A 16,561-nucleotide genomic window follows, 5' to 3' on the forward strand; every position below is an offset into this window, starting at 1 on the left:
TAGAAGTCTGTGAGCACTTGCTCATCTCACCGGGACGCCAATGGGATCCTTCCGGTCCTGCAAACAAACAATCATCTAAGAAAGGAACAAATAAAAACCCTGACAGTGCCTTCTGTAGAGTCCAATGTAACAAAGGAACTCCCTTGTTCAAAATATGAGCATGAAATGGCACAGCCCATAGGAAGGCATTTATCAAAATAAAATTGACTGTCAAGTTGAAAACAGTGAGACTATAATAAGAGCGTTCCGCCCACTTCATCACAGCACTCATCAATGGGCCACTTCCCTCTTCATTCGATCGAGTTTTGTACGTTGATAAAAAGGGGGCCCACTCCATTTCTCTGCTTGGTTTATGCCCATGGAGGGGTCCCGTTAGGTTCTCCATATACTCCGTTTTGGAGTAAAACGCTATATAAACTAAATAAATACAAATACAAATATAAAAGATGTTTCTTGCATTTAACACCCATTGCTGTTTCGTGGTCAAGGTCATCTTTTTCCAATGCATCACCACACAAACGCAGGCACCAGTAGGAGGAAATGCACCATATGGGGTAGCCTGCACCACCTTTCCTCTACGACTTCCAACCCAAAGAGCACCAGTAGGGGGTCTAAGCCTCTGTCTAGTTCATCTAGAGCCTTGATCCATCCCAGGACCTCCCTCCAGTACGTCTGTATCATGGGGCAGGTCCACCACATGCGCCAATAATTTGCATCACCCCCACACTTCCTCCAACATCTTGGGATTACCCCTAGGAACATCCTAGAAAGCCGCTCAGGATCCCACTGTCATCTGTACAGCAACTTATACTGGCATGCAATGGAGGTCTGATGTGCACTCACGCACATAGTATTCCAGTGGTGCTCATCTAACTCTATGCCTAGGTCCCTTTCCTAATTCCTTATATGTGTATCGGGTGCACCCAATCCCGCTTCCAACAAGGAGCCATACAGCCTCGATATCAAGCCACTTGTGGTGCAGGCTTTACTAAGCGCAATTTGGGTGTCAAGGATCTGTTGGGATGGAGACAAGTCAATCCCACCCCCCTAGGCCCTCTCAGTTCACTGAGCCCTACATAACCCACAAGGGGGGTTCAGCCCCCTCCATCAGGGAACACAAAGATTCAATAGTGCATAGAAGCAAGTGAATAGCACTAGTAATGACCCTAGCCCGTGACTCCATTTTGTATTTAGGCCCAGATCAGACACACTGAGGGCTGCAACACACGCATCCTGAGTCCACATAGAGGTGTCAAGTTCCCAGCACACAAGGCCAGCTGCGGATGATCCTTGTTCCCACAGACTTTTATTCTCCTTCTGTCCCTTCATTGTTGCAAATATTTAGTATCATATTCAGCAATGCGCCTTGCACAGAGTATGAAACAATACTAGGCCTGGCAATGCACTCATCCATCTCCACTAAACTGACATCAGGGCCTCTGACCCCCCACCCAGCCAGGCCGCGGCCAGCCACCCTCCATCGAACCGACCCCCAGGTCTAACCTCACCAAGGTGCCCACTGCCCATCACATATATAAAGCTCGCACAACTGTATATTGTCCCAATTGCAACACATGTCTCCTGGAGCATGAGGTACCAGGAAGAATAAATTAGAGATCAATCCTCGGGGGAGAGCTTGGGGCGGGAACTGCAGTATTAATGAAGACCCAAAGGTAGGGGCCACTATAACTATATTTTACCCTCCATTCTATCTGGCACCCCCTTCCTCTGATGCACAGGTGCCTGCCATAATTAATGAAAAGCCGCTGTTAGTTGTTTAGTGAGGATAAGAAATGTTTTTATGTGTGCCCCGACCTTCACTGCCTGGATGAGCCCACCTGGCCCCCGTGGACCAAGATTGACAAAGAACCAACCAATTACCGCCTGGCATCCCCTAGGGAGCAGGCCTTCGAATATGTCCCCCACCAGTTAGCCACGCCGATTTGTACCCTATGCATGAGGTCACTGATGATGCATAGTGCCTTTTTAATGTGCTGCTTGTGTAATTATTGGCAGAGCGCTCTCGAGCAGCAGAGTTCTTTGCTGGCATGTATACTTTGTGCCAGTAAAGCCCTGTTATCCTTGTAAACTATCTCATGGCCTTATTCCCTAGTGCGTTGTATTTACTCTACTGTGTTAGTGTCGAGTGGTCTAGGCCTTCAGATCTCTGAAGACAATGGGGGTCATTACAAGTTGGGGGGTAAGGGATACCGGGCACCGGTAAGGAGACCGATGCCGGTAATCCCTTACCGCCCAATTCCGAGATCCCTTAGCGGGAAACGCAAGGGACGTGTGGTCGGACCACACGTCCTTTACCGGTCCCGTTAGGGGACCAGGGTGCTAATTACGGGCCTGCTATTAGCAGGCCCGTAATTAGCGCCTTCCCCATTCCCATTGAGCCCTATGGGGGCTCAAATGGGAATGGCATTTGGAATGGGGACTTATCGGGTCCGCCTATGGCAGAATGTCCCGGTAAGTCCCCACTCCACCAGACCAGACCCCGACACAATTTGGGAGGCAGCCATGGCGCTACTAGCACCATGGCTACCTACAAAGTCGTAATGAGGCCCAATCTTTCCAGTTTGGAGCCATATGGACCCCGCTTCAAATGCAAGCATTAGAATATCGGGAGCTCCCCTATTTGCAGGCTATCTTCCGGGACATCAAGCTCGACAAATTCTGCTCCCTTCACTGCCCAACTCGCTCCAGACCTATCTCAAACCCTTTCTGGAATCAGAGGTTCCTCACGCTTTCAAACACAGGCTGCTGCCACGGCTCGTGCTTTATTGGCCTCTCTAATCCCGCATCCGCCCAGGAGTTAAAGTCTCCCCCTATTATCACAAGGTCACCTCCTAAAGCCATCACCTTATCCAACGCATCAGCGTTGAAGGACGACTGGCCCTGACTGGGATCGTACACTGCCACCAGCACTACCTTTAAACCGTTCAGGGACCGCTCCACTGTCAGTTGCCACCCCTTGCATTGCTTCTTTACCACCACGTCTAGCAACTTTAGGTGCTTGTGTAGTATCATTCCCACTCCACCCCGCTTTACATCTCCAGACGCCCAGTAAACTCCCCCAATCTGTGCTCCCCTTATCAGCATTTCCCCCCTGCTTTTAGCCTTGATTCCTGAAGGAAGAGTACATCAAGGCCCGCAGCCCTGAACTTGCGAGCCACAAGCGATCTCTTTGTGGGTGAATTTAGACCCTTCACATTGAGGATGCCCACTACAAGCACCGGGCACTGTGATTGCTGATTCATCTCAGCTGACTCTTATCACGCCCACCCTCCTGACCATAACTCCTGTGCTTTAAATTCCCGTCTGCGTTTTGGACATTCAGACCTGCACCCCTTCATCCCCCGTACCCCCATCCCCAACTATTACAAACAAGAACTTGTAACACAACAACATTGTGCCCTTGCGGGTTGGGGCGGTGATCCTTCCCCAACTATCTCCTATCCTTAGCTGTACCCTTTTAACCCCAGGATGCAGTTTGGTATCAACCATTGATAACTATGAGATGCCCTCATTTTGAGGGCAGGAGCACCTAAAGTCCACGTCAGAGTGCTCTCTCAAGCCCCTGTGCCTGTCTTTTCTTGATTGCTTGTTTCCAGGCTCAACATCTGTGCCCACCAGGCCCAGATCTCAGGTGATCTTCTTTGGCGAGGGGCCATTGAGCCTTCTGTATTTTCGTCCATTTCGGCCTCTTCCGGGAAGCTGCGGTGCCGGTACTTCCTCGGCTCGCTCGCCCTTGCCCCCCAGTCTTGAGGGCATCTCCTCTTGGTTTCCTGACGAGGTGAGATGCAGCAGTGCCAGCTCTGCTTCTTGTGCTGTGGTAATCCTGTAGTCCACCATCTCTATTACAAACTGCAAGGCAAAGGGGTAGGCCCAGCGGAAGCTTGTCCCATGCTCCGTTAGCCACTTCGTCAGCTGGCAGCAGTCTCTGCGCCTAGTTAGAGTCATGTTTGAGAGGTCTTGGAAGATCTTGATCCTGGAGTCTTCAAAGTCAATGTCCTGCCTTTCTTTAGCCTTTGCCAGCACCTGCGCTCTGTCTTTGTATCGGAGGATCTTCGCAATCACTGATCTCAGGCCTTTTCCGAAGGGTCTTCCCCTTTTATGAGCTTGCTCTATTTGCACCGTTCGACCTCCTTCTGAAGCAAAGAGGAGCTTCACTATTCCCTGCACTGCATGCTTTACTTGCACTAGCGTTTCCCCGTCCTTCTCCTTCAACCCAATTATTCTAATATTGTTCATCCTCTCTCGGTTTTGCAAATCACTGAGTTTCAGGAGAACTTCTTCCTCCCGCCCTTCCAGATCTGTCATACACGCATCCGAATGCATCTCCACTAGGTCTACATTGAGTTGGTTGGCCTTCACAGCTTCCATTTTATCTTCGATTTTGCCTAACCCCTCCTTCAGGTCTGTGAGGGAGGACTGTATGTCTGTGCGAAGCGCCCTAATATCAGCAATGATTACCCCTATGTCCTCCTTTGTCGAGAATGGAGACAGGTCCAACTTCATTGGAAAGCTTGTCATCCCTCTCCCGGTAGCTCTCTTTTCACAAAACCTCCCCCTCTTTCAACTGTATTTGTAGCCCCCACTAACCACACTTTCTGTCACAGTGGGCTCTGTGCTCTAAGTCCGCTTAGCCTGTCTTTCCTTTATTGCCCACAGGCCTCACTTCACTCTGCGGGTCGACTTGCTTAGGGGTACTTCCTTTCTTCCTTCCACCTTCTCCTATGGGCACAGACCTCAGCCCCCAAGCGCTCGGTCTGTTTCCCTACTCACAGAGCAGCCCAATACTGAGGCCCCCTCTGCCTCCACATTGCGCTGCGGGACCCTGCGGCAGGACTCCTCCTCCAGGGTGTTCTGCAACCTTGTCTCCCGCTACTCCCCTTTCCCAAGCTTAGCAGTGCCACTTAGCTTCAGGGGGCCCCCTGCACAGCTTTACTCCCAAATGCACATTGTATTAGGAGTTCCCCATTCATGGATTTGCCTTCCTGCACCCCTAGTATTGCCCCTGCTGCCTTGCCCAGCAATGGCTGGCCTTGCACCCCTTCTGGCCACCCCCTGCGGCCCCTTTAGGGGGCTCACCGCTGTTGGTCGCACGTCACAAGTGGCCCAGCTGCCCAGGAGGGTGGGCTTTGGGGTTGTTGACAGTAGAGCTTTCCTGCACCGAGCCAAAAACAAAAGACTATGGTCGGGAAGAAATAAGTTACTTGCCTGTAACTCCTGTTCTCCAGCATTGGTATCATTCATAGATTCACATGCTCTTGAATATGCCCTATCAACATGCTGGGAATCCTCAGTAATATTAAAGCAGTTTACCTTTATATTTTTAAACTGCTTGTCACTTTAGTGCCCTAATAGAGTCATTTTGGGTCGTACTGCCCACAGCCAATTAGACAGATAACCTTACCTCCACCCCTGGTGGCCATCTTCAGATTTGCAGTGCGCGTAATGTGGCACTAAGAACCAAGAAGAGCCAGAGAGGGGCAGGAGGGAGGGTTCCATGTGAATTCATGAAAGATACCAATGCTGGAGAACAGGTGTGACAGGTAAGTAACTTATTCTTTCTCCAGCATTGAATCCATAACCAAAACTGGCGGAAACACAGTTCAACAGAAGTAACCAGAAGTAACCAACTTACCTCATGCGAACAGGTTCCAGAGTTCTGCCTGACCAACTCAGGACTCCTCCCTGGAATCCCTATCATTGCAGTAGAGCCGTGTGAAGGTATAGATAGACGTGGCTTCCCTGTACATGTCGATCAGGAGAACACCAGACAGGCACACTGTAGTAGAACATCCGGCCCTTGTGTGCTCTCGATGTTCCTGATAGGGGCCTGTTAGCCAGACGATGGCAGTGGAAAATGCATGCAGACAGCCATCTCACAATGGAAGACTTTGAAAGGGCATTGCCCTTGCCGACAGGTCCGAAGCCAACAAATAATAGTAAGGACTTTCTGAACTCTTTAGTGCAAGCCACTTAGAGCTTGAGGGCTCAAGCAACATTTAGGGAATGAAAGGATCGCTATGCTGGAGACCAAGGAGATCCAAAGAATGCTCACAGGATCAACGGTTCATTAAGGTGGAATGCAGAAGGGACCTTTTGCATGAAGGATGGGTTTGTATGAACGACCACCTTAGACTGATGAAAAGTCAAGTAGGGAGGCTTGCAGGAGAGGACCTGCAGTTCGCCCACTCGTCTGGCTGAGGTGATGGCAACTAGAAATGCAGTCTTCCAGGAGAGAAACTTCAAGGAGACTCTGTATAGAGGAGAAAGGGGGGCCCAGGAGCTTGGAAAGGACCATCTTGAGTTCCACAGCTGAAGCAGGAGCTTGGGCAGGGGGAAAAGTGTGAAACAGTCCTTTTAGGAATTCGTTCGACAACTTCTGGTACCAAAGGCATGCGTGTAGCGTAAAATGACTGCTAAATGCACCTTAGTAGAAGATTGTACTAAACTGGCATTTGCCAAAGACAGGAGGTATGGCAAGACGTCTGCAGCCTGAATGTGCAAAGGTTCAAGGTGTTGAGTTGCACATCATATCATAAAGCACTTCCACTTGCTTCTGTAGCAGAACAATGTAGATGGCGCTCTTGCCCTGACTAAGATGTTTCTGCAGTCTATAGGTAGCAGTATGTTTCTGAATTCTAGGGCTGCAAGAGCCAGGCAGTAAAGCTGAGGGACACTGGGTCGTGGTGTAGGACGGACCCGCCATCTCTGAAGAGGAGGTAGGTGAGTGGGACCTGATGCAGGGAGCCACTGACAGGTGAAGCAAGTCTGAGTACAAAATTTGCTGTGGCCAGGCCGGGGCCCCCAGGATCATCATGCAGCAGTTCTGTTTGAGTGTACTGAGAACTCAAGGTAGCAGAGGGATCAGGGTAAAAGTGTAAAGGAACAGTCCTTCCCATGGGAGCGAGAACATGTCCTCCAGGCTCTCCTTTGAGGAAACCTGCTCCCAAACCTGGGGCATTTCGTGTTGGTCGCAAAAGTGAACAGGTCGATCTCTGGATTACCCCATTCGGAGAAGACACGGATAACTTGTCCTTGGTAAAATTCCCACTCATGGCAGGACTTGAGCTCCCTGCTGAGCGACTCTGCTATGGTATTGTGTATCCCTGGCAGATGGAAAGGAATTAGGAACATGTTGTGCGCCAGCACCCATGTCCACTGTGCTTGCACCTCTGCAGCCAGGATTGTGGAGTGGGTCCCTCTTTGTTTTCGAATATAGAACATGGTTGTGGTATAGTCGTGAAAATGTGAACCACCCGATTCTGCAATTGTGTCATTAAAGAGTTCAGCGCCCAGAACAGTGCTCTCAACTCCAGAACATTGACTTGTAGGGCTTTTTCCCCGGCAACCACAGGCCTCTGGAGTGGAATCCTCTTTTTTAAACCTCCCACCCCTGCAGGGAGGCATCTGTGGTAACTTACTTGATGCACCGGAAGGGGGATCCCGGAGTATGGTTGAGACGACTCTACCATTGGATGGCTTGTCGGAAGGAGGTCATGAGGTGGCTTTTGTCCTCTCAAGACCCCAATATTTGCTGCTAACTGGCATCCAGAAACTCCTGAAGTGGTATCATTCGGAGTCTGCAGTGTGGGATTAATGGGATGCATGAGGACATCATTCCCAGACGGAGCTTTACAGAGTGGACGGATGCAATCAGACGGCGTGGCGGTTGCTGAATTTTGTTCAAGATGGTATCCACCATCTCTGTCAAAGGCGTGGCGACACACGCAAGAGTGTTAAGGCGTGAGCCCAAGAACAGCAAGTTCTGTGCAGTATTTAAGTAAGACTTTGAAAAGTTCACAGAGAATCCCAGTGATGCTAGGCATAGGATGGTATCCTTGTGTGTTGTGTCGCTAGTGGAAGTGATGGGGCGCGCACCAACCATTCATCCAGATACGGGTAAACGGGAGTGCCTGAATGACAGAGGTGAGCCTCGACTGATGCTAGACATTTGGTGAACATCCTTGGTGCTGATTTTAGGCCAAAAGGGAGAGCCTTGAATTGGTAGAGTTTTCCTGCAAACTTGAATCGGAGAAAACGCTGGTGCGCCGATGAATGGGGTTAGTCTTCAGTGTCCTTATCTGTGAGGGTGACTGGTGGCAAAAGTGGAGCCCCTGGATGGGACTGGAGGGTGAAGGTACAAAACCTTCCTTTACCAGAAAAGCACAGAGATGTGCTGGAGAAGGCAATGGTGGAGCTGGGAACTGCTGATGGAGCTCCAGAACCAGTGTCTGTAGCATGGACAAGATGTCTATAGACACGTCCTTTGAGTCTGTGGGTGCGGGAGCCGCACGAGCCTGAGGAGGCCCGCAGGGCATGTCCACTGGGACAGGTGCGACTGGAAAAGGTTGAGTAGTGTTTTTATTAGGTAGAGAAGGACCTTGCTTTGGTGTGGCCGGTAGCGGCATGTCTGCAAAAGAGAAGGCATGGCCACTTCCTCATCATCAGAGAATACTTCCTCCAGTGCATCCATGTCTGAATCAGCACCCTGCTGTAATAGTTGCTCAGGAGGGTCCATGGTTAGACGGGGAACCACAGGCGGTGCATATGGACCAAGTGAAAACAGAGGCTGAGAATGAGGTGGCCTGGGGAGGTAAGACAATGCTGACAGGATATTTATGTCCACATCAACTCCCTTTGAAAAAGAGGAAACCAATGGCTTTTGAGCGTGCGCCGTGGATGATGAAGACGTGCTTGGTGATGGAATCGTTCTAGCCGACAATGAGGTAATTGACGTAGATGAAGATTTGGGGTTGTCGCCGAGGATGGTGTAGGAACTGTAGTCGTGGATGAGCGTCACTTCTCCAAAGAGGACTTAGATGACAAAGCTGCTCACAAAGGCATTCGTGGCACCCTATTTTTCAACGAGGTGACCATCAGTGGAAATGAAGACGTCAACAACAGCCCAAGCGTGCTATCCATGCACCTTTTTTGCCTTCTTCCCATGGGAAGATTCTTCATGGGACCACAAACTCTGATGCGGGAGTGCGCTCTAGGGGTCAGCTGTGCCTCGCAGAGGCATAACTGTGTAAAGAGGCTGAGTCAGAGTCCCCGGCACCTTCATCCAACCAAGCCACTAACCTCTGGTGGTGATACTTACAGGTTTTGAACGAGAACTACTAGCAGATGGTACAGTTGTTCAAGTTATGGTCCGGGTCGAGACATTCTTCATGAAGATTCTAGATGTACACACTCTTAAAGTGACATGTAAAGCAGACCTTGAAGAGGCTTTTCTTCCTTGTGTCTATCATGCTGTCCACAGACTCCTGAGACAGAGGTATGGCAACCCCAGAGGTAATGGAATGGGCAGAACACTTCACACCCATTGGCAAGAAGCAATACAGCACCAACCTGGATATGATGGATGGTTATTTTTTCAGCTACCTCTACGGAGAGGACGGGGTGGGATCGGGGGTGGGGGATAGGAAGAGAAAGGGTTGGTTTACATGTTGAATCCATTATTCATATTACTGTACTTTCTGTTGCACCACACCTACTCAATCACGCATGGTTACTTTGACAGTACATGGTGATGTACCACAATTCTGGAAACTGTGATTGATGTGATTAGATTGTTAATTTCGTTGAAATCTAATAAAATGAGTTTAAAAAAAATAAGACAAATTGTCAAAAACGTAGAAGAGAGATTTCTCAAGGACTCCCAAAGGTGCGGTATAAAATCTGAAGAGGGCGACCAAGGGTGGAGCTAAAGGAACATGTCGAATTGGCTGTGGGCAGTATAACCCAAAATGACTCTAGTAGAGCACTAAAGAGAGAATCAGTTTAAAAATGTAAAGATAAACTGCTTTAATATTAGCAAGGATTCCCAGCGTGACGACGGTGAATATTTGGAAATTACCCAAAACGTCAGAAAATAAAAGAACAAAAGAGAGATTTGGCCGAATTTTGGCTGTTTGAAAATTCAGAACGGCCGAAAAGTTCGACCAAATCTCCCATTCGGCTGCGGGGGCCACGGGGGTGTCCCCTGCACCCTTGTTCACTATAATGTGAGTGGGGGTTGTGGGGGAGTCCCCTGCTGCCGTTCCCATAAAACGTTGTAAAAATAAAAATAAAAAAGGAAAGGACCCTGCGGCACCACGGAAGTGAAAGGGAACAGGTGTCTCAGGGACACAGCAAAGAGTGCCGCCGCAAGGTCAGAAAAATAACTTTTGGTCTTTTCTCCCTCGAACATTTCAACATGGGCTTTCAACCCCAATCCGAATATTCAAGGGCATGTGAATCCATGAAATATCCAATATAAGAGAAGAAAAAAATGAAACACGTAGAGCCATGAAGGCCGCTCACCTCTGAGGCACGATTTTGCTGGGGTAAAGAGGAGTGGTAATGTAATGGAAGTACGTGCTAAAAATATAATTGGTGAAAATATATTTGGAAGATTATTACTTAATTCTGCTCAGCTGCTGTGTAAATCGGTGAGTGAATACGTTGTAGAGACGCCTAGAAGTTACTGTAAGCAAACAAGTAAGGCAACATACGCAGCAGAGTAAAACAAGAGGAAAATAATGTTAAACAGTATTACCTCTTTGCAAAGTAGCAGGGAACAGTTATTAGGTGATAATTAAGCACGAATTAATGAAGTTTCATCGAAGTAAACAAGGATGTGACCATAAAAGGCAGTCATGTGCACTGCAGCATCATATTGAACATAACATTGAATGCACCATGTGGGCCAGGGAAACCTACACTTTGTGGAATTATGGAAGACATATTCTCCAGCTTTAATAAGGAAACAGGCACATTTATTTTTTTTATTTTGATTTCTTGGAGTAGCGCCTTCCAATTTTGTGGTGAAAATGTTAAGGATGAACGTCCCAATTTCTTTTTTGCATAAGCAGGCACCAACCAAGTCTTCAGTGAGGCTAATTTGAGGTTCAGAGATAAAGGGGCGGGGGGAGTTGCCTTATTAGGTTGATGAATTTTGGACCCTTTCGATGAAGAGGTTTAAAAGTTATGCTGAGTATTTTAAAGGCAGTTTTCCTGGCCAAAGGTAAATACTGAAGCAACTGAACTGCCAGGGGCATGTGATCTCTGTATCCCAGGCAGGTGAGATCTGGGTTTGTTGGGAAGCAGGGCCCAAGAGGTCTCCAATGTGGCACAGGCCTAAGACTATGCGGTAGATGCTTGGGGAGCATATAGGGGGGAGGGAGGTTTTGATAGGGGTTGCATTAAGGGACTGAATATAGCAAGAGTGAATGTAGATCGTATTAGACACAAGACACAATTTTGGTAAATAGCAGCCATCTTTAAATCAAGCCCTGGGGCCGTGCAGCAGCCATGGCAGTAGGCCCTGGCACAGGGCATAGTTATATGTGTATGAATGCGGGAGCAGGGTACTACTGGTGTGGGAGTGGGACAGGTCAGGCTCACACAGATCCATAAACCTCTCATTGCTTTGTATCGTTAGCACAGGTAACTTAGAAAGAAAGCACCCTGCAAGGCCATGAGGGGGCCGAGAGCTCAATGCGAACAGTTATCCCACGAGAAGGAGGGCACCATCCTCTGACCCATCCCAACCCAAACTCTAAGTTATATTGTCCAGATGCCCCCGTGCCAAGACCCTAAATTCCAGGACATCAGCCAGTCCAAGACCCCGATCATAAAACTGTTTGACGACCCATTTGTTTTAAAGGTCACAGTAGAACATCTAAGGCCTGTGGGATTTGTTCTGTAAGGTGCCAGAGAGGGAAAGTAACCAATTTAATGGCAAGGGTGGGAAGACTTGGAAGGGTGCCGACACGTATTGATCTGGGGTTTGCTGAGATAAGACAACCTCGAATGTAGCCTCTGAGCCCACGTCTGCAGTCTGAGGTGCACATTACGCCACTGATAGGGCAGGCAGTGAATTTCATCCTTAATTGGCAATTATCAAGCCCAGCACCCGATGGTGTTGTGAGAAAAGCCTCACGTGGAAGATGTACCTGAAAAGCTGGGACCAATGACCTGGCATCCCATATGGAGCAGGCCGCCTATGTATAGGGTCGCACCAACTAGCTCCATGGATCAGTAACCTATGCGATGCACGTCATTGTGACGCCTTTTGCTGTTATAAGCTGCCGTCATGTTGGTTTCATTAGAGCGCTGCGTGGCAGCAGAGTTCTTTGCTATCGCGTACCCGACTTTTATGAGAATAAAGACTTGTTCTCCTTGCAAGAGTTATGCTTGGCTTTTTTCCCTAGCGGGTTGTATTTTTTCTAGCGTGAGGATATTCTCTACATTTTTGGGGACCCAGACGTGATCCCAGATCATTCCACATGAGACGGAGACTTCCAGGCCACATCCCTGGGAGGGGGCACGTCCATCTGCACTGACCAGTCCCAAGTGCTCAACCTGCAGTGGTGTACAGGAGCCTTTTTAAAATAATTCCTATCTGCTCTTGGAGTGGCTGTGGCTCCTATGAAGGTGCAGGTCGTAATTGGACACCCTGTGATGGAGGAGCTTGGGAGAACACGCAGCTGTAAGTACACCTCTTGGGGATGACAACAACGAGGGGATGAACACGGAAATAGTGCAGGTGAAGTGTGCGAGTGAGGGGGAGTGCAGGCGAATAGTGAGTTTGGTGTGCAATTAAGTAGAGAAGCGTGAGATGGCCACGTGGTGAATTTTTATAGTTTTATTTTTTATTTTGTTTAAGGATTTTGTTATAAGAATACGAAGAGAGAAGTAAAAGTGTGGGATACTTTCCGAGCTGAGAGAGAAGGTGGTGCCATGTTGTTCAGATGTGATAAGAGGATATACAAGTAGAGGCTCTGTATAGTTAGAAAGCTCGGATTCCTGTGCCCAACATATTTCGGTTGGGGGAATAAGATGAAGTAGTGGTTGTTGTTTTAGCTTATTATTTAAGTTTGTTGTTTTAGTGTATTGAATATTGTTTATGTAATTGATGGAGGCCGAGGTAGGGCCTGCGGAAGCAGTACGGGTGTGAAGTGTGTGGAGTGAGAGAGCATGTGCAGGGGGGTGGAAACACGGGGCGGCTCGGGAGTTGAGACGGAGGACTGGTATTGACTTACGACAGACTGTGTAAAATTCATAACATAAAAGGGTATTGAGCGTAACGATCCTTGATATAGGGGTAATGTCTCAGTTGGAGTATATGTATAGTGCTTTGCCATTATACAGGGACAAAATAGTACCACAAACAGTGGATGGCGGAGACAAAGGGAGGGTTGCCCCGCCCATGGCCAGAGCAAGGCACAAACGACAAAGGGATATTGGAACATATGTCCATGTTCCTAGCGGCCTAATATAAAGGGAACAAGCTTCAGAGGAGAGAAGAGATGTTGGACCTGTGGAAAATTGTGGAGGACATAGAGGATAATGATGAGTGCAGGCCCCAGAGTGGCGATTGCCCCGCCCAAAGTACAGTTCAACCCAGAGCCCCTTGGGTAATAGAACAACATTCGGCTGGTGGGGGGGGGATCTACCCGCTTGCCACCCGCCCAGCCACAGGATACACAAACCCAACTTATGTGCTCACCCCTGTCCCTGTACCACCCCCATATCACATGAATGGCACATCACCTGATGCAACAACACAGTGGGATACCAAGCCGCAGAATGAATTAAAGAATGTGTTAGAGCAGGGGTCTCCAACCTTTTGTGCTCAATGAGCAAAATGTGCATATGAAATGAAATTGTGAGCAACATCCCTTTTTCGACTGAACATATCGGCGCTCAGTTGGCGGACAAATGATTGCAACACAAATTGGAAATGTAATAAATGTATGACTGCTTATAGAACATTTTAATTTGCAGTACGTAATAGTTACTAGACCACGTGCAATTCTAGTAAAGGAAATTTGCAAAGCCTTTAACTGCACTCTTTAAGTGGTTGTTTACAGGAAATGTTGAGGAAATTGAGTGGTTAGTAGTACCTTTTTAGACACATAGGACCAGTCAATTTGTACAAAAATATAGAAGGACTAAATAAACATTATCGGGGGTTTCAGGTTGTCGAGCAAAATATTTTAATACATTTTGTGCAAATGTTTGGACAGTAAAATTGGTCACAAATGGAGCACTGATTTTCAAGTATACTTTGGGGTTCTGCCTGGGGATTTTCTGGAATCTTTAGTGGCAAATGGAGCACTCCTAAGCATACAAGATCAGCAATATTGTTCCACAGTCATTGATTACTGTATTGTGGATTGTCTTTTCTTCAGGAATGTTATGAAACTTTGCATTTCTGTTTGAACAAAGAGTGAACACTATCCTCTTAAGTTAATTTGCCAATGGCCAGTGTAGGCACCACGAAGAAATGGTCCGCAAGCCAGAGGGCCTGGTTAGCAATGCCTAAGCTAAGCTCAACAAGGAAGCATTGGAAAGAATTACTAAAGCACAAGAAATTAAGATATTCTCTTAAAACTATAAAAAAAAAAGGTAACAGGCGCCCCTCTCTAGAAAGAACATGGCTGCTCTGTGTTTTTCCCACTTTGAGAGTCTGCAGCCATTGCTTTATGCTCACTGTACTTTTCACAAAGGAGGAATACCATTTGCATATCAGTCTTTGTCCCACCCACAAGGGCAGTCCAGCACCGAAATGCCAGGCAAACCTCCTTTGAACAAGAGTACCAAGAGCAACTCCAGACACGTGTTTTGGCCTTGTTGGGCCTCATCAGTGAGGTGGAGGTGTGCCTCTGAGCACAGTGAGCAAGGGGTCCACGTCTGGGGTTGCTGTTGATACTCTTGTTCAAAGGAGGTTTGCCTGGCATTTCGGCTGTTAAATAGCTGTTAAAACAAGTGCTTGTTCAATCGGGAGAGAGACAGATTTCCAAAATATACATAAACTGCACTCTTTAGCTTTATGTACAGACTTAAGTAGACATAAAAGATGGCAAGGAGACATCTGTGAAATAAGATCCCCAGAATGCAGGAGGCTGATGCTAATGGTACTTTTAAATGTACCCACCCATCAATAAATTAAGGTGTGCAGGAGGAAGCAGAAATTGTGCCTGTAAAGTAGGAGTCGAAGATTGGGCTCATTTTCTTTTGTCATTGTTTCTCTGTTTTGCGTAAACGTGTACATACATGGGAACTATGTTTTATATAATTCATTGTAATGATCAGGGTTTTATATATAACTTGTTTGAATATGGTAAAGCTGCATTTTTATTTTGTGTTTGTTCTATGATAATTTTATGAAATATGATACATTGTTTTAAATGTTGCCAACTTAATTGAGAAATATGATTAAACAAATACTTATTGAGTAATACGGGTCATTTCATGGTAGACTTTAAAGATCACTTCACTGGGACTTTGGAGGTTACCCCCTAAGAATGATTTTGGCATGTAATGGCAAATAGTGCATTTTAAAGCTCCTGGCACCTGTTACATTGGTGAACAAATGGTTAGGAATAACTCTACCCAAAAAGGATTTTACACAAGACTGAGTGGAAAACAATGGTAAAACTTTGAGTATTTGATGACCACTAATAGAGGGGTGTGGTGGTGTTAGCTAAGTATTTGGAATAATTAATTAATTTGCTTGTTAGTTTTAATGTATTTACAGTAACTTAATTGGATTTGAATATATGGCAAAGTAATTATGAAAAAGGTAGCATGCATTTACCTTATCTGTCCATTACAAATGTGCCAGATGGGCAGAGTATCAAACGATAATGACTTTTCCACCAGGACACTATGGGCCTCATTACAAGTGTGCCGGTCCGGAAACAACGGTTCCGGTAAGCTTACCGGCACCGTTGTTTCCGGACCAGCACACTATGGGTTTGCCTGCCAGAACCAGCTGTGCCCGACAGGGCTGACCCTGCCGGGCACAGCGGTCACGGTAGGCAAGCTGTCACGTAAGCACTGGCACCGTTAACAACGGTGCTGGTGCTTACGTGGTTCCCATTCACATAGAGTCCTATAGGACTCTATGTGAATGGGGACTTACAAATTGCCGGCGCCTGATTTCCCGGACCGCCGGGTTGTAATCCCCTGGTGTTACCGCGAAGTCAGGCACTGGTAATTCATTCTGAGTGTGGTGGCAACAACGCACTGCTATAATAATTATGGACATTTACTGAAAAATTATTTGCATGGTGGCAACAAACACAATACAAATAAGCCAGCTGGAACCACAGCAGGCTTATTACCCAACATTCCTGCACAGAACAGGAATCTGTCCTGGCTATATCGTTACTGAGGTCCCATCCCTTCAAGCACCTCCTTCTAGACCTTCACACCATGGCCCAGAGCAACTGGCGAGCAACAATTTAGGGTGCTGTGAGCAACATGTTGCTCCGAAGCTACACGTTGGGGATCATTGTGTTAGAGGCAGCACAGGCAGAGATAGCAAGGTTGAGGGCTCTTAGGGAAGGGGGAGCAAGCAAGGGTGAGGGCTGGACGAATGGAGAGCCAGAGACATTTTATTTAAGCTGGACAGCGCTGCCATAAAAGATGCACACATTGAGAAGGGGAAGTTTGGATAGGGATGCAAGCAGTGAGTTGTTAGATGGAGAATGGGACACCTTGGACGAGTTGAACGAAAAAGAGGAAGTGCCAGAGACTACTCCACCTG

This window comes from Ambystoma mexicanum, chromosome 6q, assembly GCF_040938575.1.
Source record: "Ambystoma mexicanum isolate Mex_15411 chromosome 6q, UKY_AmexF1_1, whole genome shotgun sequence".
In the NCBI taxonomy this organism is placed as follows: Eukaryota; Metazoa; Chordata; class Amphibia; order Caudata; family Ambystomatidae; genus Ambystoma; species Ambystoma mexicanum.